The sequence below is a fragment of the Schistocerca serialis genome, chromosome 8 (genome assembly GCF_023864345.2).
Source record: "Schistocerca serialis cubense isolate TAMUIC-IGC-003099 chromosome 8, iqSchSeri2.2, whole genome shotgun sequence".
In the NCBI taxonomy this organism is placed as follows: domain Eukaryota; kingdom Metazoa; phylum Arthropoda; class Insecta; order Orthoptera; family Acrididae; genus Schistocerca; species Schistocerca serialis.
The window spans coordinates 175804343-175820200 of NC_064645.1; the positions used below are offsets into that span (position 1 = coordinate 175804343).

Consider the following 15858-nt stretch of genomic DNA (forward strand, 5'->3'; position numbering starts at 1 on the left):
TGTTTCCTAACCATTTTTTATCGTTTTAGTCCACACTACCTCCTCCAAAATATTGAAAACAAAGAAAAAGCGATAGAAGTGATTTGTTTCACAGTACGGAAGATGTAGTGCTTATTGCTCTCAAGGTTTGATTTATAAAGCCCATGATTACTAGACTTTCTTGTGTCGAATGATCGTTCCTGTCTTATTGCTGAATACTGATCATTCCCCCTGGGTTATCCCGTGTATACAGCCTGGTGAGTCACAGTTTAATTCACGCTGGCAATACACAGCTTTGCGCTGCAAGGCGATAGAAGTTTCTATGCAACATAACTTCGTCACCATAACGTTTTTACGACAATGCTTTGTCGTTCGTAAGATAGTTGCCCTTTATTCTGGTAGCTTTTAAAACTGAATCCCATGGGTACGCACTTATATCGTTTACTCGATTGCTGGATTAGTAGCTGTCCGTTTGTGCCCATAGCCAACAGAATACTTTCCACGTGTAGTACTTTTTCCTGTCAGAAAAAACATAGGATTCGCTTTCATTTGAACTTTAGGTTTTCCATTCAGTGATTTGTATAGCATCGTTTTACACTGTTTCACTACTCTGCAAGGACACTCTACTTTAGTCTCCGTCTACTGTCTTTCAATTTAATAGCATGAACTGGATGTTAAACCTATCAGAGCACACATTTTCTGTGACAGCTATTTATACATAACATCGAAGGTAAAATTTAGAACTCCACTTTGTTTACATTTAAAACTTATCAGTGGTGCTACACTAAGAGATTGGACACGTATTCGGGACAACGGCGGTTCCAGTTCCCGTTTGCCCGTCTACATTAAGCACTCCGTCTTCAGGCCACGAGTGGCCTACCGGGACCATCCGACCGCCGTGTCATCCTCAGAGGAGGATGCGGATAGGAGAGGCATGGGGTCAGCACACCGCTCTCCCGGTCGTTATGATGGTATTCTTGACCGGAGCCGCTACTATTCGGTCGAGTAGCACCTGAATTGGCATCACGAGGCTCAGTGCACCCCGAAAAATGGCAACAGCGCATGGCGCCCTGGATGGTCACCCATCCACGTGCTGACCACATCCGAGAGCGCTTAACTTCGGTGATCTCATGGGAACCGGTGTATCCACTGCGGCAAGGCCATTGCCCGTCAAAATTAAGGGTTTCCATAAAATCTCCAAATCGCTACGGACAAACGCTGGGATGGTCTGGAACGCATAGAGTTTCGTGTGGAGATTCAGCATGTAGCGCAGCCACAAAGATAACCTGACTTGTGATTCACATTGCTGGCGAGATAACGAGTCGACTGGCAGCCACCATATGCCTGTTCGTAGAATAAATGAAAATATTGGACCAACTGCGACATAGTCGCGAATATAAAGTGATCCAGGTACTTTCAAATGTTTTTCTTATTTTTTTATTTTTTTTATCTTTGAAGGACGTTATATGCTGATCAAAGACAAATGTAAAAGAAAAAAAATTTGAAAAAAATCATTAACTGAAACATGCTGTTTGAGAATAAAGGTTAATTTTCTACGACCATTAAAGTACACCGTAGTCATGCCTTCACGATCTCCTATCGGGTGGAAGGGGGCTAAATATTATTTCCGTTACCTGATTACTTAATATTATAATTCGTCAAGAGGGTGGGTCACCTCGAATTTTCTAGCCATAATGTTCAAATATGTCTAGCAGGGAAGCGGTATCGCAGGAAAAACTACACTGTGTGTCCTGAACGAGTTGAGCCAATAAGGGCTCAATAACCTAGGCTTCAAACGGCCAAGTCACCCCTCCAGCCTGGGCCACAGGACCGTTAAATTTTCCCCTCCAATTAAACTGGAACGGGGCAACTTTTCGCGCATCGCGGAAGTATGGTGTGTGGAGTTTTTCATGTTAATAAAACACCGAGGAGATCAGTTCTCACCCAAATCGTCCTCAGTTCCTCGGAGATGCAAGACGTGCCGCTTCGTAAGTTGCAGTAACGCGAAAGTAAACACAAGGCAGTCTCGCTTATCGTTCGGTAGTTACGCCGTTAAAGATCACTCGCTACTTTGTAACGGGTATGGTTGTCTCTCACGCGGGATGACGCGAATTTACATGCTCGCAATCAGATTCGCGGGCAAGACGTCATTAATGTAGGGAGCTACATCTTGCCAGCTCTACTCCTACTCTTTCTCTCTCTCTCTCTCTCTCTCTCTCTCTAAGTTCCAATTCTCGTTTGTATTATTTCGTAGAGTTTCATGTTTTTGTCGCTTGTATCTGACCTACAGCAGGATAGAAGTTCGTCGTTTACGTTGCCATCCAATGTTGATACTGTCTGTTAGCTTGTAACAAAGCTGTCTCTTTTTCTGGTTTTATAGAGACGATACATTTGTAATTTAACTTGTAAGAAGGCCTCTCACTGTCTGTAGCTTTTTCTGTCCGCTGTGAACTACAATGCTTTCAGCAATTAGACAACTACATCCCTTGCAAGTAGGTGAAGAATCCGACAGGCTATGCGGTCAATTGGCAGTATATCAGCAGGTCAGAGGAAACCTACGAGGGTTGTTCAGTAAGCAATTTTTTTAAATCTAGTAATACACTTAGATAAATGTCCTTGTTGGTACCTCACATTTGATGCTCTGATGAAGTTTCGAACCGTTCTGGCAGATGGGAGAGCCGTAGTTCGGCGTCAAAATGGCGTATACATACGACTTACGTTACAAGCAGCCTGCTGTTATTTAATTCTTGTGTGCAGAAAAAGAAAGCGTGGTGAACATCCATAAACGCTTGTTTGCTGTGTATGGTGATGCTGCAGTTGATAGGAGTACAGTTGGGCGATGGGTAGAGAAAGTGACCGCCTCAGGCAATGCAGAAACAGAGCTCCATGATCAGCCATGCTCGTGACCTCCTGTCACAGCCACTGCTCCAGACACGTTGAATCGTGCGGATGCTATTATTCGCATCACAACTATACAATTGACTCTAAATTGTCAGCCATCATTGGAAGTGCGTCTGCAACGATCGAGACTGTCTGATATTAAGAGAGGTGCTCACGACGGGTTCCACGAATGCTCACAACGGACCACAAGATTGAGACAAAAGTCATTTCAACTGAATTGTTTGAGCGTTTTGAGACCGATGGAGAGGCCTTTCTACATCTACATCTACATCCATACTCCGCAAGCCACCTGACGGTGGCGGAGGGTACCTTGAGTACTTCTATCGGTTGTCCCTTCTATTCCAGTCTCGTATAGTTCGTGGAAAGAAGGACTGTCGGTTTGCCTCCGTGTGGGCTCTAATCTCTCTAATTTTATCCTCATCGTCTCTTCGCGAGATATGCGTAGGGGGGAGCAATATACTGCTTGACTCCTCGGTGAAGGTATGTTCTCGAAACTTCAACAAAAGCCTGTACCGAGCTACTCAGCATCTCTCCTGCAGAGTCTTCCACTGGAGTTTATCTATCATCTCCGTAACGCTTTCGCGATTACTAAATGATCTTACAACGAAGCGCGCTGCTCTCCGTTGGATCTTCTCTATCTCTTCTATCAACCCTATCTGGTACAGATCCCACAGTGCTGAGCAGTATTCAAGCATTGGGCGAACAAGCGTACTGTAACCTACTTCCTTTGTTTTCGGATTGCATTTCCTCAGGATTCTTCCAATGAATCTCAGTCTGGCATCTACACTCCTGGAAATTGAAATAAGAACACCGTGAATTCATTGTCCCAGGAAGGGGAAACTTTATTGACACATTCCTGGGGTCAGATACATCACATGATCACACTGACAGAACCACAGGCACATAGACACAGGCAACAGAGCATGCACAATGTCGGCACTAGTACAGTGTATATGTACCTTTCGCAGCAATGCAGGCTGCTATTCTCCCATGGAGACGATCGTAGAGATGCTGGATGTAGTCCTGTGGAACGGCTTGCCATGCCATTTCCACCTGGCGCCTCAGTTGGACCAGCGTTCGTGCTGGACGTGCAGACAGCGTGAGACGACGCTTCATCCAGTCCCAAACATGCTCAATGGGGGACAGATCCGGAGATCTTGCTGGCCAGGGTAGTTGACTTACACCTTCTAGAGCACGTTGGGTGGCACGGGATACATGCGGACGTGCATTGTCCTGTTGGAACAGCAAGTTCCCTTGCCGGTCTAGGAATGGTAGAACGATGGGTTCGATGACGGTTTGGATGTACCGTGCACTATTCAGTGTCCCCTCGACGATCACCAGTGGTGTACGGCCAGTGTAGGAGATCGCTCCCCACACCATGATGCCGGGTGTTGGCCCTGTGTGCCTCGGTCGTATGCAGTCCTGATTGTGGCGCTCACCTGCACGGCGCCAAACACGCATACGACCATCATTGGCACCAAGGCAGAAGCGACTCTCATCGCTGAAGACGACACGTCTCCATTCGTCCCTCCATTCACGCCTGTCGCGACACCACTGGAGGCGGGCTGCACGATGTTGGGGCGTGAGCGGAAGACGGCCTAACGGTGTGCGGGACCGTAGCCCAGCTTCATGGAGACGGTTGCGAATGGTCCTCGCCGATACCCCAGGAGCAACAGTGTCCCTAATTTGCTGGGAAGTGGCGGTGCGGTCCCCTACAGCACTGCGTAGGATCCTACGGTCTTGGCGTGCATCCGTGCGTCGCTGCGGTCCGGTCCCAGGTCGACGGGCACGTGCACCTTCCGCCGACCACTGGCGACAACATCGATGTACTGTGGAGACCTCACGCCCCACGTGTTGGAGCAATTCGGCGGTACGTCCACCCGGCCTCCCGCATGCCCACTATACGCCCTCGCTCAAAGTCACATACGGTTCACGTCCACGCTGTCGCGGCATGCTACCAGTGTTAAAGACTGCGATGGAGCTCCGTATGCCACGGCAAACTGGCTGACACTGACGGCGGCGGTGCACAAATGCTGCGCAGCTAGCGCCATTCGACGGCCAACACCGCGGTTGCTGGTGTGTCCGCTGTGCCGTGCGTGTGATCATTGCTTGTACAGCCCTCTCGCAGTGTCCGGAGCAAGTATGGTGGGTCTGACACACCGGTGTCAATGAGTTCTTTTTTCCATTTCCAGGAGTGTATTTTACCGACGATCAACTTTATATGATCATTCCATTTTAAATCACTCCCAATGCGTACTCCCAGATAATTTATGGAATTAACTGCTTCCAGTAGCTGCTATATTGTAGCTAAGTGATAAGGGATCTTTCTTTCTATGTATTCACAGCACATTACACTTGTCTACATTGAGATTCAATTGCCATTCCCTGCACCATGCGTTAAATCGCTGCAGATCCTCCTGCATTTCAGTACAAACTTTCGATATACCACAGCATCATTCGCAAAAAGCCTCAGTGAACTTCCGATGTCATCCACAAGGTCATTTATGTATATTGTGAATAGCAAAGGCCCTACGACACTCCCCTGCGACACACCTGAAATCACTCTATCATCGGAACGGATGTTATGGAACACACTTTGAAGATGACGAGAGTATCAACGATGCAGTGAAAACATGGTTACGCCTAAAGGACAAGTGCTTTTACCAGCAAGGTATAGATGTCCTTCCACAACGTTGGCGTACGGCCACAGAAAGTGATGGAGAGAACGTAGAAAAATAGGACAAGACATGTTGATGTATATTGTCAACAAATTTTGACTCTTAACAATAAATGTGTTGCAAGAAAAAGATGTGCGGCATTACTTGTTGAACGATGCTCGTTTATCGTAGTTCGGGAAAGCGTGTGAAGTGCTTCACCAAATTTCATTCCAGCCGCTGCAGACGCATCGGTTGTGATTATCACCCTTACCCTTCGTTACATTCAAGTGACAGACGCATACTCCAATCGCAGGTGTCTACGAAAGGGTCCAGTCCGCGTTTGTGTTCCGTCTCTATGACCCCGTCGTCGACGGGACGCTACAGTCTGATCTTCATTTACCTCTTATCTAATCACACTACCCAAATACGTTCTTAAGCAGCCGGCACTGGCGTCTGCTTTGTGGAGTAATTCTCTCGCGGCTCCTTCGCAGGTGCCCTGCTGCCACAGCACCAGGCTAGAGGTGGAAGACGGCCAACTTACCTCCATCTGCCGCCGCTTCCCGACTTCTCCATTGTGTCCGATTCACCAGAGCTCCCGCCTTTCCCTCACCGCTTCCTAAATTCCTTCTTTCCGCTTCCTACCATTCATACAGACGCCTTTCTTTCATTTGGAGTCGTCTTTCTCTGTTCCTCGCACGAGCATGTCTCTCTCCGGAACAAAGCGCGTATTCAGCGCGCGATTATCAATAGTGAATACAAAAGAGACACAGTTCTGGCAGAGCCAAAGGCCAGAGAATAAACTCCTGCGACTGCCTCTTCCGTTTCTCACGGCTGTGCTGATAATTTCTCGGCACAGAGGAGCAACTTGGTGTTACTGCCCAAAGAAGATGAAAGCTTGGCTCTTTACCGTAACGTAAAGGACGCAATGGAGGCACGTTTCTCCGGGAAATTGTTACCGTAGAGAGCTTCTCTCTAGTTACACATGCATGATTTATTACTTGCTGGATTCTAAGTGTCATTAGAGTACGGTAATTAAACCTCCTAGCACTTCTCATATACTGAAAGTCATGTAGGTATATCAAGGCCGTCAGGAAGATGCTGTATTTCTTGATATCAGAAAAGAATTTAACGCATTACGTCTATTCATATCATCAGAAGTATGATCGCATGGTGTACTGAATTCTGTGACTGAACTGAGGACTTCTTGGTAGGGATGCCGCACGCATTTTATCTTGGATGAAGGTTCCAGATGTGTGTTGATACCCTTGCTTTTCATGTTGTTTATTTATGGTCTTGCAGACAATATTGATAGTGACCTCAAACATTTCGCAAATGATGCAGTTAACGTGGTACTGGCGGAAGAAACTGCACAAATATTCAGATGGTTCTTGATAAGGTTCCGAAGTCGTGCAAAGATTGGCAACTTGCTTTAAATATTCTGTGTACGCTTCACAACACGAATAAACATAGTATCCTGTGACTATAATATCAACAGGTCGCAACTGGAATGGCTCGACTCATACAATAACTGGGTGTAACGCTTCAAAGGAATGTGAAATAGATCTATTACATAGGGTATGTCGTAGGTACGTTAGGTGGCAGGCTTCGGTCCATTGGTAGAACACCGCAATCAGTCGTCAATGGAGATTGCTTACAAAACACTCGTGCAATCCACCCTAGAGTATTGCTCAAGTGTGTGCAATCCGTACCAATATTGAATTAATTAAGAGAAGGGCAGCACGTATATTCACAGATCTTATGACACATGAGAGAACGTCATGCAGATGCTGAAAAACCTGAACTGGCAGACATTTGAAGATAAACGCAAACCATCCCGAGAAAGCCTTCATACTAAGTTGTAAGAACTGGCTTGTATAATGAATCTCGGAATATGCTTAAATCCCTTACATACAGCTCCCGCAGGTGTCGTAGGGCAAGAATAATTTTAGCGTGTACACAGGCATTTCAAGTCATTCCTTCTGTGCTCCACACGGGAATATAATGGAAAGCAGATCTCTACCACATATTTCACAGTAGTTTGAGGAGTACGGATGCAGGTGTACACATAGGTGATCTGCGACCAATAACACACTCTAGTTCAAAGGTATATTACTCCAACAAGGGTTGTCCAGTAGCAACGTTCTTTTAATATCACCAAATGAAAGCTTCAGTTTCAGATACAAATTAACTGGGCTCTGAGGTTCAACGATCCAGTAGTGATTAGTAACAGCAACAAGATTCTGCGTTTCATTTCAAGCTCGGTACGGGAAGATCAATCATCGAAGTACTTGCATAATAATTTCAAATAACTATGCTGTATGTGAGAATCTTCTTATAAGAATATGCGCGATTCTGACTCGGATGAGCCATAAAATTAAGCATCCCTGAAACGTGTGCATAGTTCACGCGTGTATGAAGTTCATCTGTGACTCCAGAGATACTTCAATTAACATCTGAAACCGCTAGCAGTTGTTCTGTATTGCAGAAGTTGCAAAACAGTACTGCTACGAAACAGTATTGGTTTTAGGCATTAAGTTTAAGCAGTTAATTTATAGGAAAGAGGATATGATCGATTGAGAACGATCGTGGGAGGAAAGCATAATGTTTAGTTACCATTGTGTGCAATTTCTTGCACCCTTAAGATCAACAAAATGCTTTATTTATAAGAAGACGACAATTCATTTGAAACTTCCTGGCAGATTAAAACTGTGCCAGACCGAGGCTCCAACTGGGGGCCTAGTCTTGCAAAGTTCGCAGGAGAGCTTTTGTGAAGTTTGGAAGTTAGGAGATGAGGTACTGGCGGAAGTACAGCTGTGAAAGGCGTCCTAAGTCGTTGGGTAGCTCAGTTGGTTGAGCACTTGCCCACGAAAGGCAGAGGTCTCGAGTTCGAATCTTGGTCAGGCACACAGTTCTAATCTGTTAGAAAGTCTCACATCAGCGCACACTCCGCTGCAGAGTGAAAATTTCATTCTGGGAACAATTCATTTTCCTCGATGCAAACATCAAAAGAGGAAGTCTAATATTTTTTACCTAGTAATTATGAAACTGTCTGTTTTGAACAAGAGTGTAGTTTTGTGGGTATCGTAGGTTTGTCTTCCGTCATGATCCTTCGGTCTTCCTCCGTCTGAATTAAGTTATCAATGATCGATCTGCTGTTCTACAAACACTGGGATGCTAGCATACACGCGTTAATTGTGCAGTAATCTGTCTTCGTGGTTCATTTTTACTAAATACATTTTACTGAAGACGCTCTCAGATTCGTTGTCAGTAAGTGGTAAATTTATCTAAAAAAGTAATGTGAGCTAAACCGAAAAAAAAACTCATCAAATTTTCCTAACACTCGGGTGGTTGCGAAGTGGCTCCAAAAATTCACACACAACTTTGTTATGTATTTTTTGAGTGGTTAATTTTGAAACAAATGCTATGTCACGTAGTTTATACTCCATCCTCAACTCATTCGATGAACTTGCATGCAGCCAGTCTGCAGAACTTTCCCACATCATTATATATCTCTGTTTCGTGATGGTACTTCGTACTATATCTTTCTATCCTTTTTGTCTTTTCTTTTCGGAGTACAAGACTGAAATCAGAGTCATCGCTGACTTGCAAAATTACGTAAAAATGAACGGACAGAAGTGTGTCAGTACAGCACCACACACAAAGCTTCTGTCAGACTGCACTGCGACGAGATACTGTCATGCTCAAACAAGACTCTACCGTCGACCTCAACTCAATGGCTTATGGTATGTAACAGTATTACTAACTTCTTATAGAATACAACATGTACTTTAAAAAAAAAAAATCAGCCAAGTAAAAACATAAAACTCTTTCCCTTGCAATTTTTTTTTAAATGTCGGTTGTATCCCACTGATCCCGTTCGGTTCTACAGTATTCTTGAACTGTACAACTTGCAAGGATATCACAAAATTATAAATATACAGTCTAAAGTATACGGATGCAACTCTGTACGAGGACAACATTCAGCCCTGCGAAATGTACAGCTCCCAGCGATCACAAAACTATTTTTCTTGTTATTCCAGGTGAAAAATTATCAAAATAAAACACCAGATAAATAAATACTATCAAAAGTCATATCGACCACAACCAATGAAAATATAGGATCTTCACACAACAGAAACTCACCTCATAGGTTTAGACGTAACGCAAAGAACGTTTCGACAACATAACTTACTTAATATCTGAAATCAACAATCGTATTTATAAATATACTAAATATTTATGCAGTAAATATTTATAATATAGTAAATATTTATTAATGCATAGGTGCAAAAAATTTTTGTGATGTTTGGAAAAGATGCAACAGATCTCAAAGTGTGATTTGTATCAATGTTTGGTAAAGCTGTTGTAGGTTGCTACAAAATACAACTTTTTAGGTCGGGTAATGTACTTGGTAACGAAAGTTTTGTTTTCTGCATTACGTGCAAGTATCCAGAGTTAGGGGCTGCTGCGCTACATCTCATTCTGCTTGTGTCCCAGTGATCCACCGAGTAATCGCTTTTGCCTTACAATCATTTAAGGAAATAGCTGCACAGCTTGAAGAGGATTTAGAATGGTGTAAAGAGAATACTATACTGGTAGTAAATTAGTGAATACGAGACTGAACTTCATTTGCCGCCAGATTTTGAATGTGCAGTGAAACAAAATTGTAGCTGCTGCATATGCAAATAGAGAGTTATTTTAAGGCAACTTACTTAGCATATATATAATATTTTTGTTGCTTAAAATTTGTACTACCAATAATTATAGTGTGTTAGAACCTGTAACTAGTTATGAAAAGTGAATACATATTGATACAAGCCTAATATATAAACTTTACTAAAAACAGCGGGAAAGTCAGCCATTCATTTGTCCATCATTTGTCCACATGCTTTCACGGAACGACACCAGGGTTCTCACAGATGTATCCACACCTCGCTATTACCCTTAATGCCTACAATGGTTTCGGTGATCATTTGTCTCAAAACGAACTAGAAAGACGAAATGAAACTAAATTACGAGTTCTTAAAAGAGCCAAGTACGAATGGAAATCTGTTTCTGGATTCTGTGCCGACTAAACCTAGTCCCTGAAAATGAATCTACAGGTAGTCGGATGGTCCTGTGATATAAATTTCATGTGAACCACGATTTTTGTATTGTAATACGCGTCACACAGTCGACCATGTCTAGCAGCAACGCCTAACGAAAAGTACTACCCTCGTAAACAGGTGTTATAGTGAATCTATCTTAGATCAACTACTACAAATATTAAAAGAATGACATTTTCACTCTGCAGCGGAGTGTTCGCTGATATGAAACTTCCTGGCAGATTAAAACTGTGTGCTGGACCGAAACTCGAACTCGGGACCTTTTCCTTTTGCGGGCAAGTGCTCTGCCAACTGAGCTATCCAAACACGACTCAGGACCCGTCCTCACACCTTCAATTCTGCCAGTACCTCGTCTCCTACCTTCCGAACTTCACAGAAGCTCTTCTGCGAACCTTGCAGAACTAGCACTCCTGAAAGAAAGGATATTGCGGGGACATGGCATTTTTTACAACTAATAATGTTAGAAATCAATAGTCCTATTAGCAAGAAAGCCTTCAAATCAGTAACGATAGGAAAGAAAACGTATCGAAATCAAACATCGATGTGCCTGATACTTTTTTTCTGCTTTTCGTTCACATCTTTTCCATTCGATGGTTTTCATTTTCAAAATTTTCAGAAAGTTGGAACATCGGTATAATCAAACGAATGTTGTCTCTAATAAGAGAACAGCACCTGTCGGTGCCTTGGTGTAAGTGATATGGACTCCACGATCGCGTCGTCTTTGTTCTCTTCTCGTAACAAACAAACTGTGGCACTCTGTTGCTCAAACCCTGGTTCATAAGCATCGGTATTTGAATACTCGGTGGTTTTCTCGTCATCTACGTCTTCATAATCAGAAATTTGTATTCTAAACGAAATTATTCATCTTAATTATAACGGAAAATTTGAAAACTTCCCGAGCTATGCACGGATAATCTGCAGAGTGCGATACTGTACCCAACATGTTATCTTGGTTGTGGTGACAAACAGAAACCAAGGATGTGAAAGCCAAATAAAATACGTGGGACGTAAGTCAATCACGGCGGTGTTTCTCTGGTCGTAGGTCGTATAGAGGGTCCAATGATTAGACCGAATAAGTTAGCTAAATTTAGGAGTTTTACAGTAATGAAGTTAGTTAAAATGTGTAGGAATATTGGGAGCCAGAAGTTGTATGTGTATTGTAATCTGTTTCGCAGCCGAATGGTATGATACAGTGACGCAAATGGCTTGGTGGAGCGCCGAGTTAAGCAACATGAAGAAGAGCACTATGTCATCGACCAGCGGAGGAAGTGACAAGAAGCAGCTCGCCGTATGCCAGGGTGTCAGAATCGAGGGCGGTTAATCGGGTCAGTTACGCCAGCCCAGCAACGCCAGAAAATTCCACTGACCTACGGGAGACGAAGAAACTCCAACATCAGCAGCAGAAAGACGTTTTCAAGGACCGGCAGACAGATCATCATCGTCGACCGTCGTGAGGCACTGTAGTGACGCAGAGCCTGTGTTACTCAATGCTACCACCAGTTCCTAGTCGTCACAGTCATCACAGTTATTGTATTAGTTCCCGTTGTAATGGAGGTCGTCGCCTAGGAGGCGCCAGAGTGACGCCACTCCTGTAGTCATCTCCGTCATAGTCATCGGACACCACCAGAAGGCGCCGCCTGCCGGCCGCTGTGTCCAAGTAGTTCTAGGCGCTTCAGTCCGGAACCGCGATGCTGCTACGGTCACAGGTTCGAATCCTGCCTCGAGCATGGCTGTGTGTGATGTCCTTAGGTTAGTTAGGTTTACGTAGTTCTAAGTCTAGGGGACTGATGACCTCAGGTGTTAAGTCCCTTAGTGCCTAGAGGTCTTTGAACCATTTTGAAGGCTCCGCCTGTAATGCGAGTCGTAGCCTGGGGTGCGTTGTGGTAACGCACTGTCACCATCGTCGTGGGACGCTGCCTCCACAACCGCAACGACCGAGGCCAGAGCCAGGGACCCTGGCCCGCCGACACTGACCTGACCCACTGCTGCCGCCGCCACGCCCCCCCCCCTCCCCCCTTTCCTCTTAATTGCGATCACCACAGAGGCCAACGGCGCGTGGTTCCAGCTGCCGCAGTACGACCGAGCAAGGCCGTAGCGTCGCTGCCGAATCCGTAGATTCCAGTCGTACCAGCGCAGCTACAGTCGCAGCAGTGAGCGCAGGTGTGAGCGTCTGCTGGCAGCTTCGTCGCTGCGGAGAATGTTAGAGCAGAAGCGAACCTCACCCAGAGGGCCAGCAACCAATGTATTGCAGCTGATCAGTGAGTGTTTTAATACTGAATGGTGGGCTCCATGTGGTTCCCTTGTCGTGCAGCGACCGTAAACCATAAAATTACCAAATATTTAACAACCAGTCGCAAAATCATGTTTTATTTATTCACTTTTTCAAATCGATTTCAACTGATTAACAGCCATCATCGGTGCTTTCAACCGATATGTGCCCTGAGTAATAATACTGTCTTAAGCAGAGTTCAAACATAAAGTCAACTTTATGTTTGACCTCTGCTTCTACTCAGGGCACATATTGGTTGAAAGCACCGATGATGGCTGTTAATCAGTTGAAATCGATTTGAAAAAGTGAATAAATAAAACATGATTTTGCGACTGGTTGCTGCATATTTGGTAATTTTATGGTTCAATGGTTCAAATGGCTCTGAGCACCATGGGACTTAACAGCTGAGGTCATCAGTCCCCTAGAACTTAGAACTACTTAAACCTAACCAACCTAAGGACATCACACACATCCATTCCCGAGGCAGGATTCGAACCTGCGACCGTAGAGGTCGCCCAGTTCCAGACTGACGCGCCTACAATCGCTCGGCCAACCTGGCCGGCTGGTAATTTTATGTTTTAATTCTTTCATTAGGAGCTATCCGTGGACACACCCCATCACCTTCTTTCTCATGCCCAGAAGAGAACCAACGTTCGAATCCGGCGAAGGCTAGTTGAGTCCTCTGTCTGTTTACAGTTGGCAGCACATCAGTCTCGCGTAGTTAATGAGATGATACTTCTAAGAAACCAATGAGAGGCGAGAAATGAGGCGATGTATGTGAAGAACAATGAACTTTATAGCACTAGCTCTCAAAAATATTTTGGGATTCCTTCCGAAACTGTCTATTTCCAAGGAGGTGATCAGAGTAGGACGTAATAGCACAACATTTGTCATTTCTTCCGAATACAGCATGGTTTTCCAGGTGTTGGTTAGGGTGAGATCCAGGGACGCAGGTGTCTTCATTTCCGAATACATAGCGCCTTTTGCATTTACTTTGCCTGGAAAAAAATATCTGGCTCTCAGATGGGATGGAGGAGACTAACTGAAACTTAACAGGTTCAGAGGGTATGTAATGCTACGGAAGTGGTTACAAAAAGGAGTCAAACTTACAGAGAACTTGGCAGTATGAGCCTGCTTATCATTATGTCATTGGATTCCTTCTGGCTTATAAGGGGAAGGCCTCAGACATGGCCAACCGATTCGGCTCAAATTTGGCAGGTCGCTTGTGTACAACCTCAAAGGAAGGACCCGAAGATATTTTGGGTCAACACCCCCGAAATTTTGAGAAAATCACCCCTCATGACTATGATGAGCAATCGACTCAAAATTGGAGGATCGGTAGATAATTGTAAAAAGAGCATTTTTCATCATCAGGTATGGGGTCCGCAAACGCAAACTTTTCCAGAAATCGATGAAAGAAACTTTTACAACTGCCTCTTCTGTAAACACATAGTAAACGGTTTCCGCCGATAGCGCAACGGCCAAGATAACTAGCTGGGAATTGGAGATCCCGGGTTCGAATCTGCAAGAAACCTAGCGGATGTTATTCTTTTCGTTTGTATTTTTCCATATCTCAATTGATAGGGATAGGAGGGTTAACAAGGTAAGTAAATCAATAAGGAATGATAATAATAAGGTAGGCAAACTAATTTCCCAAACCCGGTGAGTTAGTAAAGTATTAAAGTTTTAAGTCTTGTCACATGAAAAAAACTTCCAGTAAGATTGCTGTGAATTCTTCGCGAGGGATCACAGATAGCCAACCGCGCGACGCTTGTTTACGGCAACCCTCGGGACAGAATGCACGCGGGGAGAGTTATGTTGTCCCGGTTGCCTCTTCGTCGTATCATAGTTGTGAACCTGGAAGAATGAAGGTGTCCAGCACAAGCCTTGTAGAAGTCACTCGGAAAGAGTTGTTTTCCGTCACTAGGCTGCCGCGAACCTCGCCGATACATGTAGCGATTTTTCCATCGTTAATGCGCCGAATGACATACGTTTTGTGACTGAATGCAGTGTTCTTCCGTAAGTAATATACGACGAGTACTGTATGTAGTTTGTGTCATTAGCTCGTCTGTTTATGCCGTATTAACTAGTTATTGTTTGTTGTGTCACATCTTTCTGGTGCATAATCTGAATAATGGAGGATGTACACCCTTCGACTAGCGCTGCAGTATATAGTTGGGAGCCTGTCACAGACGATGGCAAGCGGGAAGTTACCGACGCTGTGTTTTGGTTTGTAAAAGTGTTGCAAGACAGATGCATTATGAATGCACTACCGGAAGCAGGCAGTTCTGTTTCTCGGAATTCCAGATGGATAGGAGCGGCTATCGTCGAGCAATTTTTTGAGCTGACGAACGAAATGACTTTTGTTGATCCTGAAGTACTATACCATGAAGACGAAGCAGAAGGTGATTCAGTGGAAGATATCCCGACTACTGTATCGCAAAATGGTCGTAACACTTTGGAAATCTCTGGGAATATGTGCTTTATGTGTTCCCGATGAGTATTACGAACCAGTTAGTAAACGATTGAACTACGGTGCTATACCCCTTGAAGTAAAAATAAAGGCGGTAGCGCTAGCCAGGAATAATTGAAATTGTAACTTACAAACAATGCAAAAGAATTGAGCAACAACAGCCCTGAAAAGGAAGAAGGACTTGAAATTGTGGGAAAGCGATATCGTTAAAGGAGGGACAATATACGGCAAATACCGGGTGATAAATAAGTGGACATACGTCCGATTTGTAGAATCTCGTTGTCATAACGAGGATGTGACAACGAGAATACTTCAGGAGTGGGCTGCAGGTGCAGCGCTTCAATATACGGCCAACAAGGGTTTTACGTTTGCTGCATCATTGTGTTGGGCAAGAAATTTCACATCGGAGTATAAAATTCGTCAACGGCACGCCACTAAATACGCCTCTCATAAGGAGGTATAAAATATAGAAGA

General features: G+C 44.4%; 1 pseudogene; it reads right to left on the minus strand.

Moving 5' to 3' along the window:
* Window positions 1–1029: 1029 nt before the first annotated feature.
* LOC126417843 (5S ribosomal RNA) lies at window positions 1030–1147 on the minus strand (annotated as a pseudogene).
* Between the last annotated feature and the right edge of the window lie 14711 nt (window positions 1148–15858).